The following is an 11,610-nucleotide window of genomic DNA, read 5'->3' on the forward strand; positions in this document are numbered from 1 at the left end:
ACATGGTCCCAAATTCATGTAACATGGGCTCAGTAACTCCTGTGAGAATGAATGAGATCCCTGACATGGGTGCCAGAGCTGGGGTTGGGTTAGATGGGTGTCTGTGTAGAAAAGCAGACTGGTTTGTAGTGTCAGTCCCAGAGCAGTGTGAAGGGGGTTGATATGGAGGGGCAGCCTGGTGTGGGATGTCAGAGACCATTTCGGGTGGGGAGGCTGTCTGCGCAGAAGGGCTTCCTAGTATAGGGTGATAGAAATAGACCAAAGAAAGAGCATGCATGCAAAAGAGAGAGTGGGAGGAGTAAAGGGAGATTTCTTACACAACACAGAGTTGGTAAAATAAGAAAATATAGTAAGAATAATGAGAGGAAGTTTTCTCACTGTCATAGAGAGAGTTATAAATATGAAAAGGGAGAAAACTGGGGTGAATGTATAGTGTTAAGACTGGAATTGGAGATATTGGTGTGAGTTTATGGACTTTATAAATATAGAGAGATAAAAAATGGGGATATAATTGTGTGTGTATGTTCTATCAACTGAGAGGACTGGTAGTCTCACCTCAATGAAGTGAGCCCATGTAGCACCCAGATCTTGGCTTCTAAATACCAGAAAGTAAACAAGTGTTCAGATGAGACCAATTAAAAGGATGCAGGAACCATCCTGAAGGCCATCACATGTGAGCATCATAATAAATTATGAGAGTAAAGGATTGTAATACACTGAATAAAATGGGAAACGATAGTCCCTTCTGATATAAGAAAATAAGAAAGTTGGATGAGCAAGGAGATATTTATATAGTTTCAAAGAAGTTCACAAAATAGTTATGAATTTCAAAGGAAAAACATGTTACCTCACAATAAAGAAAGGTAACATAAAGTATCTTACACAAATCATCAAAGTGAATGTCATCAGTAATGAGACAGAATCCTGTGTCACCTGGCAGGATGCAAAGGCAAGAACACAGCATTATTCTGTGATATGTCTGCCAAATCACATAACCTGAGCCTGGTCATGGGGCAACATCAGATATGCCGACATGGAGAGACATGAGGCAAAGTAACTGGCCTGTAATCTTCATAATTCATGAAAGTCAAGAACTATGGAGCTGTTAAGGGAGACTGAGGAGAGGTGACACCTTACTGCAACACTCTAGTCTAAGCTGGATTCCTTTGTAAGGTCATTACTGGGACATTTGGGGAAACTACAGTGGGGCCTGAGGCTTAGATGATACTAATGTGCCACACTGGTTTCTTAATTTTGATGTTTTTATTATGGTTTTTGTTGTTGTTGTTGTTGTTGTTTGAGACAGAGCCTCAAGCTGTCCCCCTGGGTAGAGTGCTGTGACATCACAGCTCACAGCAACCTCCAACTCCTGGGCTCAAGCGAGTCTCCTGCCTCAGCCTCCCAAGTAGCTGGGACCACAGGCGCCTGTCACAATGCCTGGCTATTTTTTGGTTGCAGCCATCATTGTTATTTGGCGGGCCTAGGCTGGATTTGAACCTGCCATCTTAGGTGTGTGTGGCTGGTGCTTTAGCCACTTGAGCCACAGATGCCGAGCCTTTATTATGGTTTTTAAGAAAGTATCCTTGCTTGTAGGAAACACACACTAAAAGTATTTTAGTTTGTGGTTGGGGAAGCAGTGACAGGGCATCAGGTCAGTGATATGCTCTCAAAAGTTTTTTGTACAGTGGTTACTAGTTTTAAGTAAGTTTGAGATTGTTTCAATATAAAAAGTGCATACCAAAAAAAGAATAAAACGGTCTATGGGATTTTCTATCATGAATTGCCAGCTATCATAACCATCCTTGGACGGCCTTTCCACAATGCATACATGTTTACCTCCACATCCTTGAGCGCTTTCTTTTCTCAAAGACTCTCCATGGCACTGGCCACACTTGGGACACTGTCTCTTTTTCACTACTGTTCACTGGACTGTATTTATTTAGGATGAGCTTATTTATAGAGCCTGCATTTTAACCACCAGAATAGAGGTGTAAATGCCGCAGGCATATTTCAGCACATCGAGTATTCATGCTGACAGAAATGTGAGGTCAGGTTGTCAGCCCCTTAGTAGATGTGATCTTATAATCTGTATTGTTTGTCCCATTGCATTATGTTTGATTTTCATAGAAACTTCTTTTTATTAGACAAACCAAAGAACACTACCCTGTTATGTGTTGTCTCATAAATATTCAGTCTACGTCTCAATGTTTACATGGGTAAAATATGTATTTTATTATCTTACTTTGAAAATTAAAACTTTTAAAAATTTATCAATCATTTCTGTAAATATTGTAAATATATTTAGCCTTGAGAAGTGAAAGATAAATATTGCAATATATTGGTATAAACAGTGTACTCTGTGTGTAGGAAACCAAATTGTCTGTTAGGGAAAACACAGTATGTTTATTGCCATCTGCTTAGATAAGTAAAAAATATATGAATCAAATAACTGACAGAGAAATGAAAACCAAAAATATTCTGCATATGTATTGGAAGGGAATATTAATGCTCATTAATTTAATTTTAATAAATTAATTTCAAATTAAATAAATTTGAGTATTTCCTTCAAAATGGAAGGACTTTTAATTAGAGCATGCACCTTATAACTCAGCAACTAACATATAGTAACTAAACAAAATATTAGCACTTTTTATAGTTGTTTAATGCAGGAATTAGAGACATATATCACTGAGACAGAATAACAAACTTGTTTGGCTAGCTTATTTGTTACTTGGCCTGTATTCCAGCAGTCTGTAAATACTATGGCCATTCAGGATGTGTTAGCCTGCTCATAGTTGACATTAAAGCAGCCCAATATGTTTATGTACATGGACCATAAATGGCCCCACATATGCTGTATCATCCCCAAAGCTATGTTAGTGTATATACACCATGCCAATCCATTATAATGTGGAGAGCAGGCTGTGAGACTGGCAGGGCCCTCACAGCCTGGGGAACATTCAGAGAATGAACCCCCAACTGCTTCTCGTTCCCAAAACGACCATATTCCTTTCTCCATGCTTCCTCTGCCAGAAGGCAGGTAGCTCTTTCTTTGTCCAGCTAACTATGCAGAGACCCCTGTGATCTTTGTCTCCCTACTTCTTGTAACATGTTAACAAAGCTGAGTAGAAACTACTAAGTCACATAGTTCTTCCTTTGTTTTGTCAACTATGCTGAGATCCTTGTCCTTCTTACTTCTTATCATGTGTTCATGAGGTTGTGTAGAAACCATTAACAAGATGATTTGTCTTTATTAAAATCATTTGTATTTTCCAATTGTACTGTAAGAACAAAATTATGTTTTTTGTTTATGCTATTTCCCTATATTGTCTATGTTACTTCCCCCTGAACAACCCTGTACAAACACTATAAAATAAAGCTGATTTTGTGCTTTGGTGCTGGCTGCAGCCATCAGCTCAGTCAGACCTTCAGATCCCATCCTTTGTTTCTGTGTCTTCCCTTATGCTGTATTTTCCTCATTCCCCACCAATTCCACTCTGGTTCGTTCCCCTTCGCTGTGCTGGTTTGCGACATTATAACATGTATACCATGACAGCCCCATGTATCAATCTACCTGCACCATGACAAACAATTACATGAATCTGCTTGTATGCACTTTGAGAGCCATTTCACACTGTAGGGGACTGGTATAAAACAGTTATGACAGACATAACAGACTCATGTGTGTTGTCACAGCCCAGACTATGTCAGAATGTATTAATATATATCATGACAGTCAATATAACTGTGATGGTCCAGGATGTATCAGCCTATGCACACTACAACCTCTGCATATACCATGACAGTCTCACATGAATTATAGTAACTATTTTACATGCGGGAGTGAGGTTAGCATTTTGTGTCATTCTATGTGTACCATAGCAGCCCAGTGGATATTAAACAACTTAGCAGACCAGAATGCAACATGATAGCTCAGGGTATGTCAGCCTATCTGTATATGCAGACGTGGCAGCCCAGAGTCTATTCAACTGCATGTTTCATCACAGCCACTATATACTATAATCGCCCAGCAGGAGCCACTCTAAATGTACAATGACAAATATAGACTATGATCACCCAGTATGTGAAAGTCTACATGTACTGGGACAGTCCATACATATTGTGACATCTACAATGTATCTAGCAATGCAGTTTGGTGTGGTGTCTCTGTATGTGCGTGCATGTGTATGCTTAATTTACCTAGACCAGTTCTAGCTGCATTTCTTTCTATTGCATTGGCTTATGCATTAGGTTACTTGCTTTTTGCTCCCATTGTCTTTAAGTGGTTATGTCTACAATGTATCTCAAGCTTTACCTTCCTCTTTCCAAAAGGCTTCAACAGCCTATTGGTCAGCTATCTCTTAAATATTTTTTGAAGTAAGTTGCAGTATAAATCAGTAAATAAATAAAGTCATTTTGGGGGCTGACAGATTTTACAGTGTAATTTCCTTTCCTCTCTTTTAGTGGTCTACGACTACAATCGTTACTCATACACACACATACACGCACACACACGATTGAATACACATGCCATCTTTAAAAGCCCTCAAGGTTTCCCGTTACTAAAGAAACAGCTGAGCATCACTGTCATCATCTTCAGTGTTTTCCCCACCTTCTCTTTTCGACTCATTTGTGTATTACCCTTCTCAGCATTTCGTGACCAAAGCCCTGGACTTTCCCACTTCTACACTTTAGTTCACCCCAGGCCCTTTGGTGCAACATACATCTCTGTTCTTCACAGTTGGAGATTTCTCACTATTTCTGCTCATTTTACTCTTTTATTGCCTTAATTATCTGGATATATGACAGTAAGAAGAATGATATTTCAGTAAAAGGATATGACTCATACTAAGAATTTGGTCTTGAATGTAAGGAATTTTAGAAGTATATTAGTACAACACAGTTTCTTCTAATAAGTGACACCTTGTCTCAATCTTCAGCTTCAAAAAGGAAGATTTCTCTTCCCAAATAAACCTATTAACCAAGGAATCTTATAGAAAACAAGTATGATTTACTAAGATGATTCTTATGAATTTATAAAAGGAGAAAATTGAGTGATCGGTTTTTCCCTAGCCCTTGGAAGAAATTATTATTTACAACCTCTGATGTTTTCTAAGGTAATGAAAACAATTTTTGTCTATTGTAATCAAAGGCTCTCATATTAATGAAGTTCAGACTCTATTAGGAATTTTTATTGTTCTACTCAGGCTACTAATACATTTGAATTTGAGCTCTACCCACCAATAAACAGCTGTTTAGATGTGAGCCAGATACTTAATACACCTGAGCCTTGGTTTCTTAATTTGTAACACAAAGAAGTTGATAGCATATGTCTCGTAGCATTGTGAGAGTGAAATGAGATTATTCATTCTCCCAATAAATATTTATTAAGTACCTATACTACATGCCAGTATAGTACATATTCTAAGTGCAGGGGATGTACTAATGGACAAAATAAGAAAGAGAATTTCCTGCTTTTATTAATAAAAAAACTTTCCATTCTAGTAAATAATAAGCATTACCCTGCAGTAAGTTTATGGAGAGAGTCTGAGTTTTAGGGTGGGAATGGGGAACTATCACTATGGGGAGCAAGATTTCAGCATTCTTGAAAAATGAGCTAGATTGAACCAGGCAAAGACTTGAGGGAAGAATGCTTTAGGTGTGGGTAACAGTTACAAAGGCTATTTGTGTTCAGGGAATCTGAATGACAAAGAGACCAGGGTGGCAGGAGCCAAATAAATAGGAAAAAAGGTAAGAGATAAAATCAGAGGGTGGCAGACGTCCAGATCATGTGGGTATTATGGGCCATTGTGAGAATTATGGGTTTACTATGAATAAAATAGTTTTGAGCAGAGGGAGGAGGTGATTTCATTCAAATTTGAAAAGGTTTGCATTGGCTACTGTGTTGAGACTGAATGGTAGAGGGAGGAGGGGGAGACCAGTTAGAAAGCTGACCAGGTGAGAGCTGATCATCACAGTGAATGTTCCCAGAAGTGGTCAGATTCTAGATACAACTTAAATGCAGATATTAAAGAAATCACTGTCAGATTGACATGAAATGCAATGATGAGGACTGCAAGGTTTAGGGTGTGAGTGGTGAGAAGGATGCCATTAGCTGGATGATCTAGAGTGCAGTTGGGGCAGATGGAGCTGGGCAGTAGAAGACCTTTGAGATTCCTATTGGACACTGGAATAAGAAAGATCAAAAATGCAGTCGTGTGTGTTAACCAAGAGTTCAGCAGAGAGGACTGAACTAAAGATATAAATTTAGAAACCATGAGATAAATCCTAAGGGAGGGAGAATAATATGGAGAAAAAAAGTCTGTGGATGGAGCCCTGAGATCCTCCAGGGAGTAGGGGGTTGAGGGAGGGAGGAAGAGCCATCACAGGGTGCCAAGGAGTGGTCAATAGGGATGGAGGGAGCCAGGGGAAGGAAGGAGTATGAGAAGCGAAGTGTCCAATGTTGCAGATTAATCAAGTAACATGAAGATACAGAATTAAATATTGGCTCAAATGGAATTTAAATAAACATTGAGTTGAAACATTAATTAAACATTTAATTATTAGATTTATCAATTATGAAGTCATTATTGATCTTGAAAAGAGTTGTTTTTGTGGAATGGTAGAGATGAAGTCAGATTGAGGCTGAGAAAATGGAAAGAGAACTGTATGTAGCAGGTATATACAACTCTAAAGAAGTTTTGCTATAAGAAGAGCACAAAAATGGCATAGTAACTAGACAGGAATAGAGTTAAGGTTTTTTTAAATAGGAAAAATAATAGTATGTTCCTAGGCCAATAAGGAAGCTCCAGTAGAGGTGGAGCAAGATGGAAGAATTGCCAGTGCATTGTCCCTGGGTGACCAGAGTGGAGTCTACATATCTAGTGGTGTTTGGGAACCCTGCTCAATAGGTTGCCATGAGCAAGTTACCAGCATCTCTTCCCAGCACCATGTTCAGTGATATCATGTTGGTAGCTTGAAATAGGCCACTGCAGAAGTATTTACATTACATAAATCAGCAAATACTACAAATCTGGGCTTTTATTTTTACCCCAGAAGAAAAGGGTGATAAGCTTTTAAGAAGGTACCACTGAGTCTGTCAGTGAAGAGTCTGGCCTTAGACAGGCACAGAAAGTATTCATCCATAGAAAAGAAAGAATGAATAAAGATGAGGATTTTGGTAGATGGAGAGACTTATGTAACGTGCTTATTTCTGTAACTGATGCACAGTAAGTGATTATTATGTTTCCCATCTCATTCAATCATATCACTTTGCCTTCAGCTGCAACAAGGCTCCCAGGCTATGTATCATAGCATTAATACATCTTTAAAAGGAGAAATATAAATTTTTGTGTCTTTGTACTAAGACTTTACACTCATTGGTTTACTAACTTAATCATTCAATAAATAATTATTGAAAGCTAAGTATAGTGGCTTATACCTATAATCCTAGCACTTTGGGAGGCCAAAGTGGGAGGATTGCTTTATCTCAGGAGACCAAGGCCAGCCTGAGCAAGAGCAAGACTCTATCTCTACAAAAAAAAAAAAAAAAAATAGAAAAATTAATTGGGCTTGGTGGCATTAGCCAGATACTCCAGAAGCTGAGGCAGGATTTTTCTTGAGCCCAGGAGTTTGAGGTTGCAGTGAACTATGGTGACACCACTGCACTCTGATCTGCACAACAGAATGAAACCCTGTCTCAAAAAAATATTGTTGAGTATCTATTAGGTGCTCCAAATTATATTGTAGATTCAAATAAAGAAATCCAATAACTAGCAAGAAATGAGAATACATGAAGTATTTTAGTGGGTACTATAAAGATCAAAGATGAAAAAGATTAAATTTAAACATCATTTCTAAAACAAGTGAGTATGTGTTATGTGGTGTAAACATATAAATCAATCATCAAATTATTATTGTAGCATTTATTGTATATGATTTTGTGAATTTTAGGCATAGGGAAAGCATGACTTAAAAGTATGCATTTTCCTCTAATAATTGACTGATCTATTACTTTCCAAGGTGGGAACAGTAATTGCTGAAGAAAGCTAGCCATTAGAAAAAAGTTAGACACCAGGTATTCTCTAATTCATATCTCACTGGAGTTGTCTTTAACATTAGGAAACATTGTTATCCACATTTTTTAAAGCTCTCTCACTTGTTTTCTCTAATAACATCATGTTTTGGTTCTTCTGTATCACTGGTCTCTACTTTGAAGAAACAAAAGCTCTTCTTCCTCTGCTCTGCCATATTATTTTGGGTTTCTCAGGAATTTGGCTTTTCTTGACCTCTTTTCTCTACTCATGTTCCTGGGTAATCAGATCTATGCAATTGGCTTTGAATATCACTTTCATGAAGACATGTAAGAGCTGTCCTCCATTTCATCACTCTCCTGTGTTCTAGCGCTGTACATCCCAGCCAGCCATTCAATATTTCCCTCATCAGTCTTCTAGCTACCTTAAATTCAACAAGTTTACCTCCTAGAAACCAAAGAATTACCCAAATTCCTCTTCTCTCTTTCTACTGCATCTGCACAGACAGACATTCCATCAGTTCTTCCTTCAATATTCATTGACCCTGCCAATTTCTTAGTTCAGTAATTACAATTTTTGACCTGGGTACTTGCTAATAGTCTCCTATTTGGTCTTCCCAGATCCAATTCTTTCCCCCTTTCACTGGAACTTTCTAAGACATAGACCTAATTGGGTTACCTTCCTTCTTAAAATTCTTCAACTGTATCTGTCCTGAGGATATATTGTAATATTTAACAGAAACACTAATGCATGTACAAAGACATTAATAAAAGTATAATATTAGTAGTAAAATGGGAATGACATAAAATTTCAACAAGAAGGGAATAGTTAAGTTCCTAATGTTGTATCCACTCAATGTAATATCCTGCAGCCAACAGTAATAATTTTCTAGAAAACTAGAGAAGACTGATTCTACAGAATGCACGTTGGAATTAGCACACATTGATGTCCTCATTTTTTCCTACAACTCACAGAGACTTTCTCTGCTTACTACTCCAGGAAAATCATGTCATGCACATAGGGTTCATATGCAATTTCAATGAATCTATGAAACTCTGCAAGAGTCTTTGGACTCTTGTCCAAATTAAATTGTAAGCAGTCTCAAAATGGCAATTCCCAACCTTTTTGTGCCTGGTGCTCTTGCCTTTGTTATCCCTGATTTTTGTCTCCTGGACCCATACTCCAAACTTAGAATAGCTCTTCTTGGAGAGTTCTTGTTTCCACTTAGGCTTTTGCATGCATTTGGTTTTGGTACCCATTGCCCCCTACTTTTTTGAGTAAAGTTTTTCTTGCTGTATTTCTTAGTACTGTGCAGAACATCTTCAGAAATTTATATCTGGAATTATGAGTTCCCAGGCTTCCATCACTCACTTGGGGCAGTGGATGAGAAACGGTCACTAAGCTATTCCTGCAATAGGTAATGAAGCACAATCATATGAGAGTGTAAAGTTATACCAACAGACACTTGTCACCACAAGGTTGACTACTATGGAGTCTCAGTTTATGGTAGAGTATTCACAGAGACTGCAAAGAAAGGTGGTATTCCTTGACTCAGCCTCCTTCCGAAGATTGATTTGAGATGGATGGGGTGAATGGGGTGAGGGCATTATAAGTCCAAAATTTCTCAGGGTTGGGCAACTTACAGTTCACAGGGAGCTGGAAGAGACATTATTGGTGTCTGCTTAGTTATGCTGAATGATCAGTAAATGGGTGTCTATATTCCAAGTAAAAGGGACCTTTTACAGGGAGGCACAGGATTCTGGAACATAAACTATAATAGTTGACAGTTCTATATTTCAAGACATACTAAGTGCTGATAATGCCAGGGTCCCTCCCCAAGAGCAGCTTCCACTGAGACTGAAGAAATACAAAGTTAGAAGCGAGGGTAAAGAAAGACAAGAGACATACAGTAGAATTAAAAGTGGGAGCCAGGGGTTCATTGCCCGTAGCAATGGCCCTGTATGTTTGCTCCATTCTGAGTTTATTGGAGTCTATTTGCCTAGAGGGTAAGATGAAGGAGGGGACAAAGACTTCTTTATTGATCATATCAGCTCCTATTGTTATTATTATTAACCTTTTTTTTTTCTTTTGAGACAGAGCCTCAAGCTGTCCCCCTGGATAGAGTGCTATGGCATCACAGCTCACAGAAACCTCCAACTCCTGGGCTCAAGTGAGTCTCCTGCCTCCACCTCCCAAGTAGCTGGGACCACAGGCGTACACCACAACACCTGGCTATTTTTTGGTTGCAGCCATCATTGTTGTTTGGCCAGCCTGGGCTGGATTCGAACCTGCCACCTTAGGTGTATGTGGCTGGCGCCTTAGCCACTTGAGCCACAGGTGCTGAGCCTATTATTATTAACCTTAAGGGTGGCCTTAAGTAATCTGAAATCTGAGCCTTGTATGGGGAGAGCCTCCTGCTGAAAGTCACACACACAGATTTCTTTCTTTCTTTCTTTTTTTTTTTTTTGTAGAGACAGAGTTTCACTTTATCCCCCACAGTAGATAAAGCAACCTCCAACTCCTGGCTTAAGTGATTCCCTAGCCTCAGCCTCCCAAGTAGCTGGGACTACAGGCATCTGCCACAACGCCTAGCTATTTTTTTGTTGCAGTTTGGCTGGGGCTGGGTTTGAACCTGCCACCCTCGATATATGGGGCTGGTGCCCTGCCTACTGAGTCACAGGCACCGTTCTTTTTCTTTTTTTTTCTAATACAGAACCTCACTATGTTGTCTTGGGTAGAGTGTTGTGGCCTCACAGCTCACAGCAACCTCAAACTCTTGGGCTCAAGCGATTCTGTTGCCTCAGCCTCCCAAGTAGCTGGGACTACAGGCGCCTGCCAGAATGCCCGGCTATTTTTTGTTACAGTTGTCATTTTTGGTTAGCTGACCCGGGCCAAGTTCAAACTCGCCAACTTCAGAGTATGTGGCTGGCGCTGTGACCACTGTACTACAGGCGCTGAGCCACACACACACACACACACACACACACACACACACACACAGATTTCTAAGGAGGTGTTAAGCTCCACTAGTTCTCTGTGGAGTAAAACGCCACCAGCGTTAATCACCTCTGAGGGATCGGTGGGAGGGAGGCATTTTCCTCCCATCACCACCACAGAGGATTTTCCTCTACTGTAAGGCATATAAACTCTTCTGCCCAAATCTCAGAGCTCAAGCTTCTCCCTTGGTCTCTGCCCCAGGCAAATGCAAATCTCCACAATGGGTATTTGCCTGTTTAATGGCCAGGAAGTGCCCCAGAAGATGTATCTTTTCTAGGACTTGTCCTAGCCTCTGCCATGACCATTATTCTCAGCAGAGTGCTCACAGACCCAGCAGGGTGTTTGTAAGCTGTATCCCCCAACAGACTAGAATTTCAGAAAAGGCAAGAAGCTTGCTAGCAATGGCTAGCTTAAATGTAAACTAGCTGACTTTTCGCCGGGCGCTGTGGCTCACACCTGTAATCCCAGCACTGTGGGAGGCTGAGGAGGGAGAATCGCTGGAGCTCAGGAGTTGGAGACTCGCCTGAGCGAAAGTGAGACCCCGACTCATGAAAAAAATGGAAAAACCCAGCCGGGCGCC

This window comes from Otolemur garnettii, unplaced genomic scaffold (assembly GCF_000181295.1).
Source record: "Otolemur garnettii isolate 467f Iridium unplaced genomic scaffold, OtoGar3 scaffold00001, whole genome shotgun sequence".
Taxonomy (NCBI): Eukaryota; Metazoa; Chordata; class Mammalia; order Primates; family Galagidae; genus Otolemur; species Otolemur garnettii.